Source organism: Cotesia glomerata, linkage group LG1, assembly GCF_020080835.1.
Source record: "Cotesia glomerata isolate CgM1 linkage group LG1, MPM_Cglom_v2.3, whole genome shotgun sequence".
Classification (NCBI taxonomy): Eukaryota; Metazoa; Arthropoda; class Insecta; order Hymenoptera; family Braconidae; genus Cotesia; species Cotesia glomerata.
The window spans coordinates 32,851,705-32,864,639 of NC_058158.1; the positions used below are offsets into that span (position 1 = coordinate 32,851,705).

General features: G+C 31.5%; 1 protein-coding gene and 1 long non-coding RNA gene across 13 annotated transcripts in view; one reads left to right on the top strand and one right to left on the bottom strand.

Moving 5' to 3' along the window:
• The window catches only part of LOC123272369 (homeobox protein homothorax), a 295,180-nt gene that overhangs the window by 206,015 nt on the left and 76,230 nt on the right, over positions 1-12,935 (bottom strand). The window lies entirely within an intron of this gene.
• The window catches only part of LOC123272394, a 150,098-nt gene that overhangs the window by 73,013 nt on the left and 64,150 nt on the right, over positions 1-12,935 (top strand). The window lies entirely within an intron of this gene.

Sequence of the window (12,935 nt, forward strand, 5' to 3'; positions counted from 1 at the left end):
GTGAAGAAAAAAAATTTAATAGCCTGATCGAGGAAGATATCGAATAATTATATATTTAACGAGACATATAAATCAATGCGTGGGAATAATTCGTGTTAGAAGAATAATAAATTGATTACGAGAATGACTTGAGAGAGAAAGAGTGGTAAGGCGTGCGCCAGCCGTCATCCAACGACGGAAGACAATAAATTACATGGAAGCCCCCAGCTACTACAGCTCTGGCTAGTTTGATCGTCGTAAATATCTGGAGATATTTACCTATTAATGCTTTTGCTTTTATATTATTTTATAAGTGTAAATATATAAATAGTGTTAAACGTGTGGAAAAGCCTATTAGCTTTTCACACATCTCACACTCTAATACATTTACATGTTTTATTATTTTTATTTTTGTTATTCCATACATCGTTTTAATTTTAATTATTTTCTTATTGCATATTCACGTGGAAGGATCGGATATTTATTAAAATTGCATTAAGATTATGAATTATGACTAATCGTCAGATATTGTCTGTAGTACATACATAAAATGCAACATACAGACTATACATGCAGACATAAATTAAATAATAAATTAATTTGATATTTATTATAAAACGTAATATGTAATTATGCAATTAGTACAAACGGGATAGTGAGTAGTCAGCGTTGACTGGTTTACGGCCGTGATACGTTAAATCTCAGTAATTAATTTATTGATATATAAGTCGTGCAAAAGTGAGCAGTCGATGTAATGTCATGCCGAGTGGGAAAGAGAAAGAAAGAGAGACAGAGGAGGAAGAGAATAAAAGGTACGAGAGTGTGATAGAGAGCCAACGTCCAGATAATCTAGACATAAGACAGCAGTAGTAAGATTGCCCACACAAATACTATACAATAGATAATATTTTATTCTATCTCAAATTCACAATAATAACAGCTACAAAAATTAGTATTAAAAATCGATGCAGTAGTTTCATTTATATCTAATGAATTTCTCAAACAATGATCATCATCAGCTGGAGGATGAAGAAGACTACAATATACTACTGTGTATATAATACTAATATAAATAAAACCACCGCACAGACTAAGGCTAAGGGGTTCTCCAGGATCATAAATTACGATTTATTGCTGAGGCAGCGCCTCTCGACGGATTATCTTACTGTTATGTCAGCGTAGTATAATTATATTTGCATTTTCCAGACAATTAAATTCCCTTTTTTCATTCACACTCACACTCACATCCTCGAATTCCGTTTATTCTCAGATGTATATTTAGATTTAGTTTTATTGCTTTTTAATTTAATGAATAAGACTCTGGTCTAGTAGCTGCTCAAGGTCGCCGAAAGCATTCACGGTTTCATCATCTGGACTGGCTTATTGTTACCATGTAGACATGTCCGTCATAAGAAGGACGCCTTGAGAAAGAGAGACAATTAAATTCTTACATTGGAGATAAATTAAATGGTTGGATCTACAATTGAATCTTTAAGTTGCTTTTTTGGTTAAATTTCAACGAATTTTTCACGAATCATTGGGAAAAAAATTTAATAAAATTTATTTTTATAAATTGACAAGTAGTTGCAGATAAATTTCATTCACTGATAGAAAAATTTGTTTATAGTTAAAAATAATTCTTAATATTTAACAAATCATTTATTAGAGACCGCTTTTTAGTCTTTAACAAATATTTCTTAGTATTTAAAAAGATTTATTAATATTTAATAAATGAATATCAGATTTATTAAATACAAACAAATCATTTTAAATACTAAGAAATATTTGTTTAATACAAAAAAGTGGTCTCTAATAAATGATTTGTTAACTATTAACAAATATTTTTTAATACAAATAAATCCTTCTATCAGTGTTGTTATGAGATTTCTACGTTGTTACTATAGCTATAGATTCTCAATGGGTGTCTAATGACTACTAGATCGAGTACGAGAGCAATTACGTCGATAGCTGTTCAATTCTTGAAGCAAAAAGCTCTGTAAGATACAAGAGTTTTTTCTGATTCTTCCAAGTAAAGGACAAATCACTGATGAGACTCAGGAGAGCATCTCGATTCCCGCTGACTTCTGATATTTACCGAGAACATGTAGCACAATCTATTAATAAATACTAGTAAAAGTTATTTATTTATTTATCTTCAAACATAAATATAATCATAAACTTCAGCAATAATTCAGGACTCATTGCTGAGAAAATATTTAAATTCAAGCCTTTTCCTTTTACAATTCTACACACGTGAGAGAAATCTTGGCTCGTATTTAAATATAAAAATAATGTTTATCTGTAGTTTATGGTTTATACTTCATACTTGATACTTTATAATTATTATTATCATTGAAGTAGTGAGGAAAAATTCCGGGCCTATAACCTTTTAGATTTTCTCAGGCGTCCTACCCGTCAAATGACGTCGCATTGGAGTTGAGAAGTATGTAGGTACATTTATACAAACATTCACATCTTTATATAATCGCGTTGGTGCATGTCTTGAGAGTAGTACGTAGGCGCTGGATGGGTGTATGGGGAAATGGATTCCAAGACAGACAAGGGAGATAAAGTCCCCGTGACGCGTGACAAATGTCAGAGCGATTACGTATATCGACGGCATACGATTTTACTTAAACTAAAGGTATCCAGACTTTAGAATATCCAGAGTGGAGTTTACGCCAAATGTGAGACGTAATGTTGAGTCTGCTGCGTAAAAGTCTGAGCGATGACGCGAGCAATGTCTCGATTGACGACATGTCGTTACTCTTTACTCAGAATTCGTTGGTATTCGGCATACATCTGCCATTTATTTGTGCAAATGTCCATCAATGGGCTTAAATGCGCCGTACAATACTCCAATGAGACACTCGGTACTTATTATTAGCATACTACCACGTCCATTATTCAAAAAAAAATCTCAATCATGTATTAGACATCTTGGAAAAATGTTTTTTTTTTGCATAAAATTTTTCCTTGTCTTTTCTTTGTGTCTTCGATATTTGATGAAAGTGAATAAAATATCGTAAGATCAAATGTTATTTACTGGGTTTTAAGAGTTCAAGTTAAAAGGGCCTGATTCTCATTAGTTTGATGGATCTAATCAAGATTCCTCCCTAATCACACTGGCTCCAAAGCATCACTCCAAGAGTAAGAATTTAAGTTTAGTAGATGAATACATACACATACATTTACAAATACTTACAACACTTTTACTCTCTTTCATACTCTCGTTTTAGTTTTATTGCCGTCTTATTTGTATATATATATATATATATATAGTCTTCAGTGTTGAGTCTTGTGTCTACTCACTGGCATCTCAACTCCCGCATTTATTTTAATTTACTCGCACGATAAATTAGACTCTCAAATGATCACGACCCTCAAAAACACGCCGCCGACATTGCTTCTTTGCAAGAGTTACTACTACTTTTTATGAATAACTTTACCAGTATATACATATACATATATATTATTTCACTCAGTCTACTCTGTATTACAGTAGACTAGCTAAAGAAAAAATAAAATATTTTACGTGTAAATTTATTAGGAAATTTCGTGAAAGTACATCAATTTCATGTTGAATTTAATTTAATTTAATTGTATTGTATTATATTGATTACTGGTTGATATATTTTTGAAAAAAGATAAAAAATAGGAGCGTAATGTATTCAGGCTGAGGAAAGAGAAACGGGACCGTACGATTGGCGATAAACGAACGCAGAGAGAAGACTCGCGCTAACGGATGGGATGACCACTCATATCCCGCGATGATGGCCACGGTGGCGACGACGTTCTCGGCTAATTGGTTTCCCGTGTTGCTTCTGCTCCCAAGGGATAAGGCCGGTGCACCGGTTCACCTCTCAGCGCACACTCGTTTCGTTCATACACTATTTATATCATATATATATATATATATATATATATATATATATATATATATATATATATATATATATATATATATATATCGGATGATAACCTGGCCTACCCTCGTGTAACACATGCATGTTTAACTGAAAGCACACCCGTTTCTTACTTTATATACGATACGACATACAACAGACAAATAAATAAATATTTATTCGGAAAAAAATATCTAACTTTAATGAGGCTTTGTACTTTTATTTCAATTATATTTTTTGCTCCACAAACACTCGTGTCAACGGCAAATGATGTGATGAAGGTAATATATTTTATGTTTTAAACATAAAATGAAAGGGACTTGAGACTTGGTACCAATACAAACATTCATACATTTATTTATGTGGATGTATGGATATTATATTTGAACTTTAGTTAACTTATTCTGTGTTTAGTTGTGTAGCAACACAATACAATGAACGCGGAAAAATAACGCTGACAATTTAGCCGAACCGTGTACAGTAGTATGTACACTGCTCGCGTTCTTATCAAGAGCTGCAATCGCATTAGCCAACAGTGACGCCCAGTCCATGCTTTCATTAGTGAAAAGTAATATAATCGAGAAACGAGTTTTTGACGTTGGATTATATAAAGAGTCAAGTTTACTGAGTCATCCAAGACAATTAGGTCGCTTTTATTTAAAATTCACTAGTATGTTAAAAATTGATTAGAAATGTTTCCAATATTTCATTGACTTTTTTTTATAAATTTCAAAAAAAACCAAAATTTTCTATTAAAAAAAGGTTGTTTTGTCTTAATTTTATTGTTTACTACAACAGTTTTTGAAAACTTTCCAAAATAAAAAGAAAATTTTTTATAAATCTTACTTTGAACTCTTGAAAAATTTATTTAAAAAGACTTTTAATTTTGTTAATTTTTATTTAAAAAATTGACAATTTTTTTTAATTTTTAAAATTCAATATTTTAACCCTTACCTTTTTGATTTTAAAAAATGAAACGCAATGAGAACCGCTGAGAAACCAGACGATGTTGTTTTATTTTATATTTTTTATATTCCGCATACGATAACTCAAAGCCCAGATTATAGAAAATGAAAAAAAAAAGAAACAATTTTTTCCTCGATTTTTTATTCCTTAAAATGACGAAAATATTCGACCTCGTGTGTCTATATGTCACCGGTGATTGACAAAACCACAAGGGTAAAAATAAAAACTAAAAAAAAAAGTGTACCAGCATCCTATCTCATCCTTTGGCCATAAAACACATCCATATTTAATAGCTAGATGACGAAACCTCGCAGATGCAAATTGTTATGAAAGCTTAGTCGTGTGCCTGCTCAGCTTTCCCTCTACTGGTCCCTCGTGTTTTCGATCCTATCCACTCGAACTTGACTCTCATTTTTAAATATTTTACACATATTTATTTATCATTTTTTTCCCGTAAACTTTTTTCCTGAACCCAGCGCGGGGACACGCCATCAGCAATATTGGCTGCTCAGCTCGACACCGCATCCCATATAATATCCCATGTGTGATAAAAAATATATATGCCCACGTGGCCGTTGAATATTCGGGACGGGATGAAAGTGTCTCGCGTCTTCTCAACTCGTAACACAACGGGTCTTGCATGCTGCCAGCTAAAGCTCTGGGGACTTGACGCTGCTGCGAATAGAAGCCAATTCTCAGTCATTTTCAAGCCACGGTATTCCACATGGGGAATCCTCAACCTCATACTCCATACTCGAGCTCTATTCGTCATGTCTCATGTCAAAAATAAAACTAAAAATTTTTTATTTTATTTAAATAATAATTTCTTAAAAAATACTCCTGACAAATAACTCATCATCATAATCATTAGAGATATTTATATCCTCAATATAATTTGTTGATAAATAAGGAATACAAGTTCAGAGCCTGAAGTATTATACATTTTTTGAGTTATTTTGACTACACAACGATATAAATTTTATTTTTTGTTTTTGTTGTATTTAATTTTTTTACCGAGTAAAAAAGCCGACTCGCTTGCCTCCTGTCCATGCGTCTGTCATTCCTGACACGCAACACTCGCACGCCACGTCGTTATTACACTCCCTGCGGGCCGGTGGGCCAGCCATTTTTTCCATCTTATTTTCTCTCCAGTATTTTTCACTCTTATTTTTTATGTTCACTCAAATTCATACTACATACCACGATAGTTTACCTCTAGTTTACCTCAGCCCAAATCCATTTTAGTACTCGCTAAAAATTTTTGCTCCCGGTTTGAGGTGTGCATAAATAATTCTACACCTGACGGTACGGTACATACAGAAAATTACAATAAATCTGATGATAAAAAAAATTTTGAAAGTTTGAATTAAAATTCTGTGTGAAAAAAATATTACAAATTTTTTTTTGTAAAAAATTATTATTCATTGAAATTAATTTTTAAATTATACTAATAAAATTTCTGACAAAAAAAATTTACAGTAATTAAAACTCGACAAAATCTCACCTACTACAAATAAAAGACGGATCGACGAGCACAACCTTGAATCGCTAAAATGGTCTCTTTATTCTCATTAGTAAGTGTTCTTAGTGGACTAGACGGTTTCCTTGATACGCGCGGCTAACCCGTACTCGTTTCCTTGACTTAAAATCTCGCCCAGAATAATTCCACACATAAATTTTTTTTTATTAAGCTAATAATTAAATCAAACCTTCATATTATGTACTACTAGTAAGTGAGTGAACTACCACGTGAGTGCGTAAGCGGTCAGTTCAGTTTAGGTCATGCACCGGGGTTACTGAATTGCCTCAACTACCCAATGACACCAAACCACAAGGCCACGATTCAATTAATTTTTTTTCTATTGCTAGATATAATAAATTCACCGTATAATCACTATACAGTAAATTAAAAAATTCCATTACAGAAAATGAAGAGTGCAATAAAAAAAAAAGAGCCTAAATATGTCAAGAAAAGAAACATTTGTCACGTCAGTCTTATTATTTTAAGCAAAATATTTATCACTTTATTCTTATCACAAAATCGCGGTTTTTCTATTCATTTGTCGCGCCTGGCATTATATTATGTTATGTTACTGAGGAGCGATCGTTATCCAATATAATTATCGAATTAAAAAAGCATTACTGGCAGGTTTTAATTAAAAACAATACCAGCGGCGTTTAAAAATAAATCAATTATTATTACCATTAACCTTTTTTAACTTACGTTTAAAATAATTCTATTCCGGGTTTTACGTGCCACAAACGTTTGTGTACAATTAATTTGCTTAACACAATTTATATCGATCGCCTACACGCGAGCTAAGTAAAGTTACGTCTAGTTCTGTATCTAGCTTACCCTATTACTATTATGTACTCACACTAGTGTTTGCACACACTCAACGTAATTATATTATAAAAAAAAAATATATAAATATAAAGGTGCGGCTTGATCAGAGTCACGTCTGTTCTACAAAGATTCCGGTGATCATGAGAATGTAACAGCTTAAATCGTGACGCTCGATAGGTCATACAATTAGTAGAGAGAATGTGCTGGAGAATTAATAGTGACCAATAATTACTACTCTTAATTAATAAGCCGGTTTCTATTTGTAATTAGAGAATAATTAGTATTCTAATGAACAAAAAATTTCATAAAAACTTTTACAGAAAAAAAAAGATTACTTGAACTGAAGAAAATATCAAGTTAGATAAAAATAGTCTTGGCTCAAGTATAATTTTTCATTAAAACAAGATACTCTTTTCTTTGCTCAAAAAAATTTAATTTTGCCAAAAATAATTATTGTCTCCATAAATATTTTTTTTAAGTGAGAAAAATTTTTTTCTCTTTCTTGTTAAATTCAAATTCAGCATAAGAAATATTAACAAAAATTAAATTGTTCATTTTCTTGACATAAACAAATTTTATTTGATTCAAGAATTTTTTGTCTTGATTCAAAATGATTTTTTGTTTTAACAAATTTTCTCTACAATCAAATTAATTTTTTTTTCTGAGTGTCAGTGTTGTAATGTCAAAAAAAAATTCGTAATCGAGAACGTCACCAGTATACAGGCGAATAATAATCGAGATGGAATTGGGGGACGCTCGTACGCATTAGACGGTTGGGCGGATGCGTCGAGTAATGTACTTCCGGTTATTGAACGCCGTCTGAAGGCTGTGCTGCTGAATTGCTGTATACATCAGTAACCACCTGGACCACATTTGTATTTATATTTCTATTTGTATTTGTATTTTTTTTTGTATTGAAATTTCTATTGAATCTAATTTTTTTTAGATACTGGATTTGGAGTGTAATTCACGTCAATTTATCATTTCTGCTTCTCGAAATCCAATTAACGTCTATTGTAATTTTTAGTATCCAGATAGCAAAAAACGCGAGAACAAGAGATGAAAGAGTAGAAGGAGTAATGAATGCATATATTATAATGACATTGAGAACTACGCGGATTTTAATCTTTAATCTTAATAACAGATCTATCATACTCGGCGCTCCCCGATGAATACTCATGTATCATACACTTGTATCGGTTAAATGACGTTACATTCGATGTTTAACTACACGCATAGGTTTAATTGTTTATATTACTGCTATTATATTCTGTGCACTTGTGCTAGAATAATAAAGTACCTACTAGTAGATTGCTGATAATTTTAAACAAATTTAATTATTGTTTTTTTATTTTTTACTTTTTCATATAAGGTTATTTTAACTGTCATAATAAATATCAAGTGGTCGGAAAGATTTTCTCGATAAAGTGTATATAAGGTATTTAAGGATTTGAAATACTACCTAGACAATCGTTGGAGACTATCAAGCGTTGCCGAAATGAAGAGACATATATGGAGAAAATGAAATTGGAACATGTTGTTCTTTTATTCATTTTTGTGAAAGCTCATTATATTACATTAAGCAATAATAAATTTTATTTTTTATGGAAAATTAGTTAGTAACAAATCCAGTCTAGACAGGTGTCTAAATTTATTTTTCTTTCTCTGAATTTTCCTAATATATACAAGTAATTTTTCAAAACTCATACCGTGAAATTTGATAAGGATTGTAATAAAACTTTCTATAAAAATTAATCAAATTAAGACAATTGTAGCTTTTACATTTTTTACTTTCTTTTGTTGTGAAATTAAAAAAAAAAAAATAAAAAAATTTCATTTAAAAATTTTAAATCTTGAATTGTTGATAGTAAATTTGAATATTAAATTTTTTTTTAATTATTATTGTGTCATATATTAATCTGCGGCTCAATTCACCAAAGTCAAGGCATGACGGTCGCGAGACTTAGGGGAAGGGGGGGGGGCAAAATGGGCCCCTTAAGAAAAAAAATGTTGATATCCTTAGTGTTTTTCTCTGGTTTTACTTTTTTTTTAGTCCCTTGCCAAGTATTTGACTTCAATTTGCTCTGTTCATTAAAAATGAAAAATTGAAAATGTGGGGCAAAATGGGCCACCTTCAGAAAATTTTTATAATATGAGTTTTTCAGCTCGTTTTACTTTTTTTGGCCTTTTACTGAGTTTATGGTATTAATTTTTTTGTGTGTATCGAAATTAAAAAATTGAGAAAAGTGGGGTAAAACGGGCCCCCCACAAAACTCAATATATTTCTTACTTATTTTATATTTTGAATTTTTTTATTATGTATTCAGTATAAAAAATTAGGATAACAATAGACGCTAAAAGCCATCCCTGCAACTTCCCGCTAACTCCATACCTAAGCGCTCCACATTTCACGCCAAAAGAAATAATAAATCAGCTAAAAAACACTGTAAATTGAAGTGTTTTAAAAGTGACTATAAATGGGCATTTAACATGGGAAATTAAAACACATGGAAGTGTTTTAAAAGTGACTACAATGTTTCAAGATAGGAACAAAACACTTTATATGTGTTTTGTTAAAACACTTGGACTTACAGTGAATATCGGGCTAATTTAAAAAAAACGCGTTTTTTGAATTAATTCGACTACGTATCTCTCAAACTAATCAACCAATTTCAGTCGCGTTAACGGCGATCAACGCGAGTTTCTAAGTTTCTAAGAGTTTCTAAGAGTTTCTAAGCTTAAAACCCGATCAGTTTTTCGAATCGATTGGTGAAGCCAATAAAATGTATCAAAAAAAACAATTTTTTAGAATTTTTTTGACGATATCTTACAAATGAATTAACCGATTTAAAAATAATTAAAGGCATTCTATGTAGTCTTTCTAGAACAAAAAGATTATCTATCACTAACTAAACAATCGGACGTGAAATTTCAAAGATATGTTAAAAAAATACTTTTTAACTTCCCGCTAAGAAAATCAAAGATTTTCAAAAATCGGGAAGTTATTGTTTTCACCCCGTTTTGCAAAAATCGAGTTTTCATCAGATGTCGACGTTTGAAGGTCACAGGAAGCTTCCCTGACTATCCCCGCGAAGTTGTCACGGTGTCTGTATGTATGTGTGTGTGTGTGTGTGTGTGAAAGTATGTGAACCGCTTATAACTTTTGAACGGCTTGACCGATTTCATCGCGGTTGGTGCCATTCGAAAGGGCTTGACTAAACTTAGATTTTGAAAACTATTTGGACCGATTCAGATCGATAGATTTTGAGAAATCTTAAAAAAACTGAAAAAAAAATTTTTTTCAAATGTGGTTTTTTTGGAATAACTTTTAACCGGCTTAAAGGTTCAATTCCAAAAACTAATCAGCTCTTAACCTCAAAAAACCACGTCGATCGCCACCAGTCCGGTCAAAATCGGTTGATTCGTTCGAGAGATATCGTGAACGAAAGAAAACCGAAAAAAGTGTTTTTTCGGAATAACTCCAAAATTCCTAGCGCGATCAATTCAAAATTTGAGTTTCTTTGTGAGGCTTGAAAAACTGCGTCGAATGCTTTTAATTGCGTAAAAATCGGTTTATTCATTCAAAAGTTATTGCGGTTTAAAAATTCAAAAAATAGTGTCATCAAATCTCTATCAGACTTTTGAGCTCGAAGAGCTTTAAAGCATAGGAAAGTAATCTCTTTGAGCTCGGAGAGCTCAAAATAACCGATAAATTGTATTTTTGAACTCGAAGAGCTCAAAAACGTCATTGGTGCAATTTTAAGCGCCTAAGTATGGAATTAACGGGAAGTTGCAGGGATGGCCTTCAGGGTCAACCGTTTTCCTAATTTTTTCAATTTTTTAAAATTAAATATCTCTCGAACCATTCAACCGATTTTGACGTTGTTGGCGGCGATTGAAGTGATTTTTTTAAGCTCTAAAAATCATCTCGTTGAATCAAAAACGATCCAGGAAAAAATGTCGGAGTTATGTAAGAAAAAAAAAAACACTTTTTCCCTGATATTTTGTTCACGATACCTCACAAACGAATCGACCGATTTTGATCGCGTTGACGGCAATCAACGCAGTTTTTTAAACTTAAGAGCTGATTAGTTTTTGAAAACGATTGATTCAGCAGATTAAAATTTATTTAAAAAAAAATATTTTCTGATAATTTTATTTTCGAGATTACTCAAAATCTATTGGCCCGAATTACCTTAAATATTATAAAATATCTATGGGCAAAGAAACTCTTTCGATTTCTGTCAATCCCGTTTGAATCGGTCGAGCCGTTTAAAAGTTATGAGAGGTTTACGTTCATACACACACACATACACACACACATACACACACACACACACACACACACACACACACACACACACACACACACACACACACACACACCATCGCAAAAATAGTCAGGGAAGCTTCTGTAAAACAAATAGTTTTTTAATAAAAAATATAGTAAATAATGCTGTTATTTAACTCGCGACCTAGTTCGTACTTTACCTATATAATTTTTTCTATAATTCAAAAATTCTAGAACGAGTTTAACTGAAAAATATTCATTGGTTTTTAAAGTCTAATCAGCCTATTATACCTCCCAAACACTTCGAGAGTTGAAAATTTTAGGGGCCCATTTTGCCCCCAAATATTTTTGGATATTGAAAATTTTAGGGGGCCCATTTTGCCCCTCCCCCCCTACCCCTACATAATAATTACAACCATACATTCTGTTTATTCGTATTCATGGATATGAAGTATTAATTATATACATATATAGATGTATATTAATTTATATTACACTTGTAAGGTGTGTGAGTGTAAAGACAGGGTCCGAAGGAAACACTTACCCGTTTCCCTCCCTTTATATTTTATTCAAAAAGTACACCTTTTTCGAAGGTATTAATTTATTTATGAGGGCTTTGTTACCCTCGGTGCCTCGTAAAGAAAATATGTATTTATTATTTATTATTTATAATACGTGTATGAAGAGGGCGCGAAGAATTAAGCCGGGAGGCGGTACGCGTTCCGAGTTGTTGGTTTTTTGCGCCAAATGACACGCTGGAGGTTGGCCATCGGTCATTACATCACCCATTCTTTACAATACTTTTTTTATTTATGTTTGTATATATTTTTTATAGTGTTTGCATTTCTATTAATTCTGTAATAGTTCGCATCCGGTAAGGGAATTTATTTTTCCCATACAGTATACTGATTTCTGTAAACACTTTTCTCACACATTGTAATGGGATAATTATTTTTTTTAATTAAATCATTAATTAATTTAGCGCGTATTTTATCGAAGAAGTTTATCGTGATTTAAAGTTAATGATAAAAATGAAGTTAAAAATTAATAAATGAAAAAAATTGACTTCACGGTAATTAAATGTTGGAATGTTTAAGTTGTAGAATGATTTTTAATCATTTATTATGGTAGTTATTAATTGTCTTTATAAATAAAATAAACTATTTTTATGGAAAAAAATTAAATTAAAAAAATTTTTAATGAATAAACAATATATGAAGTTGTATAAAATATAAAAATAAAATTATTGTAAACTCTATAATATTCTTAATATATTTTCATAACTATATTTTTAATCCTTTAACATGTATTTTTAATTCAAATTATTTTTATGAAGTAAAAAAAAAATATTAAACAAATATTAAATCCAGTTAATAATTTTTTTGTAAAACCGCGGCCTCACAATGCGAAAATACCGCGAGCTGACCTGTAGGCTGTTATTATTGTA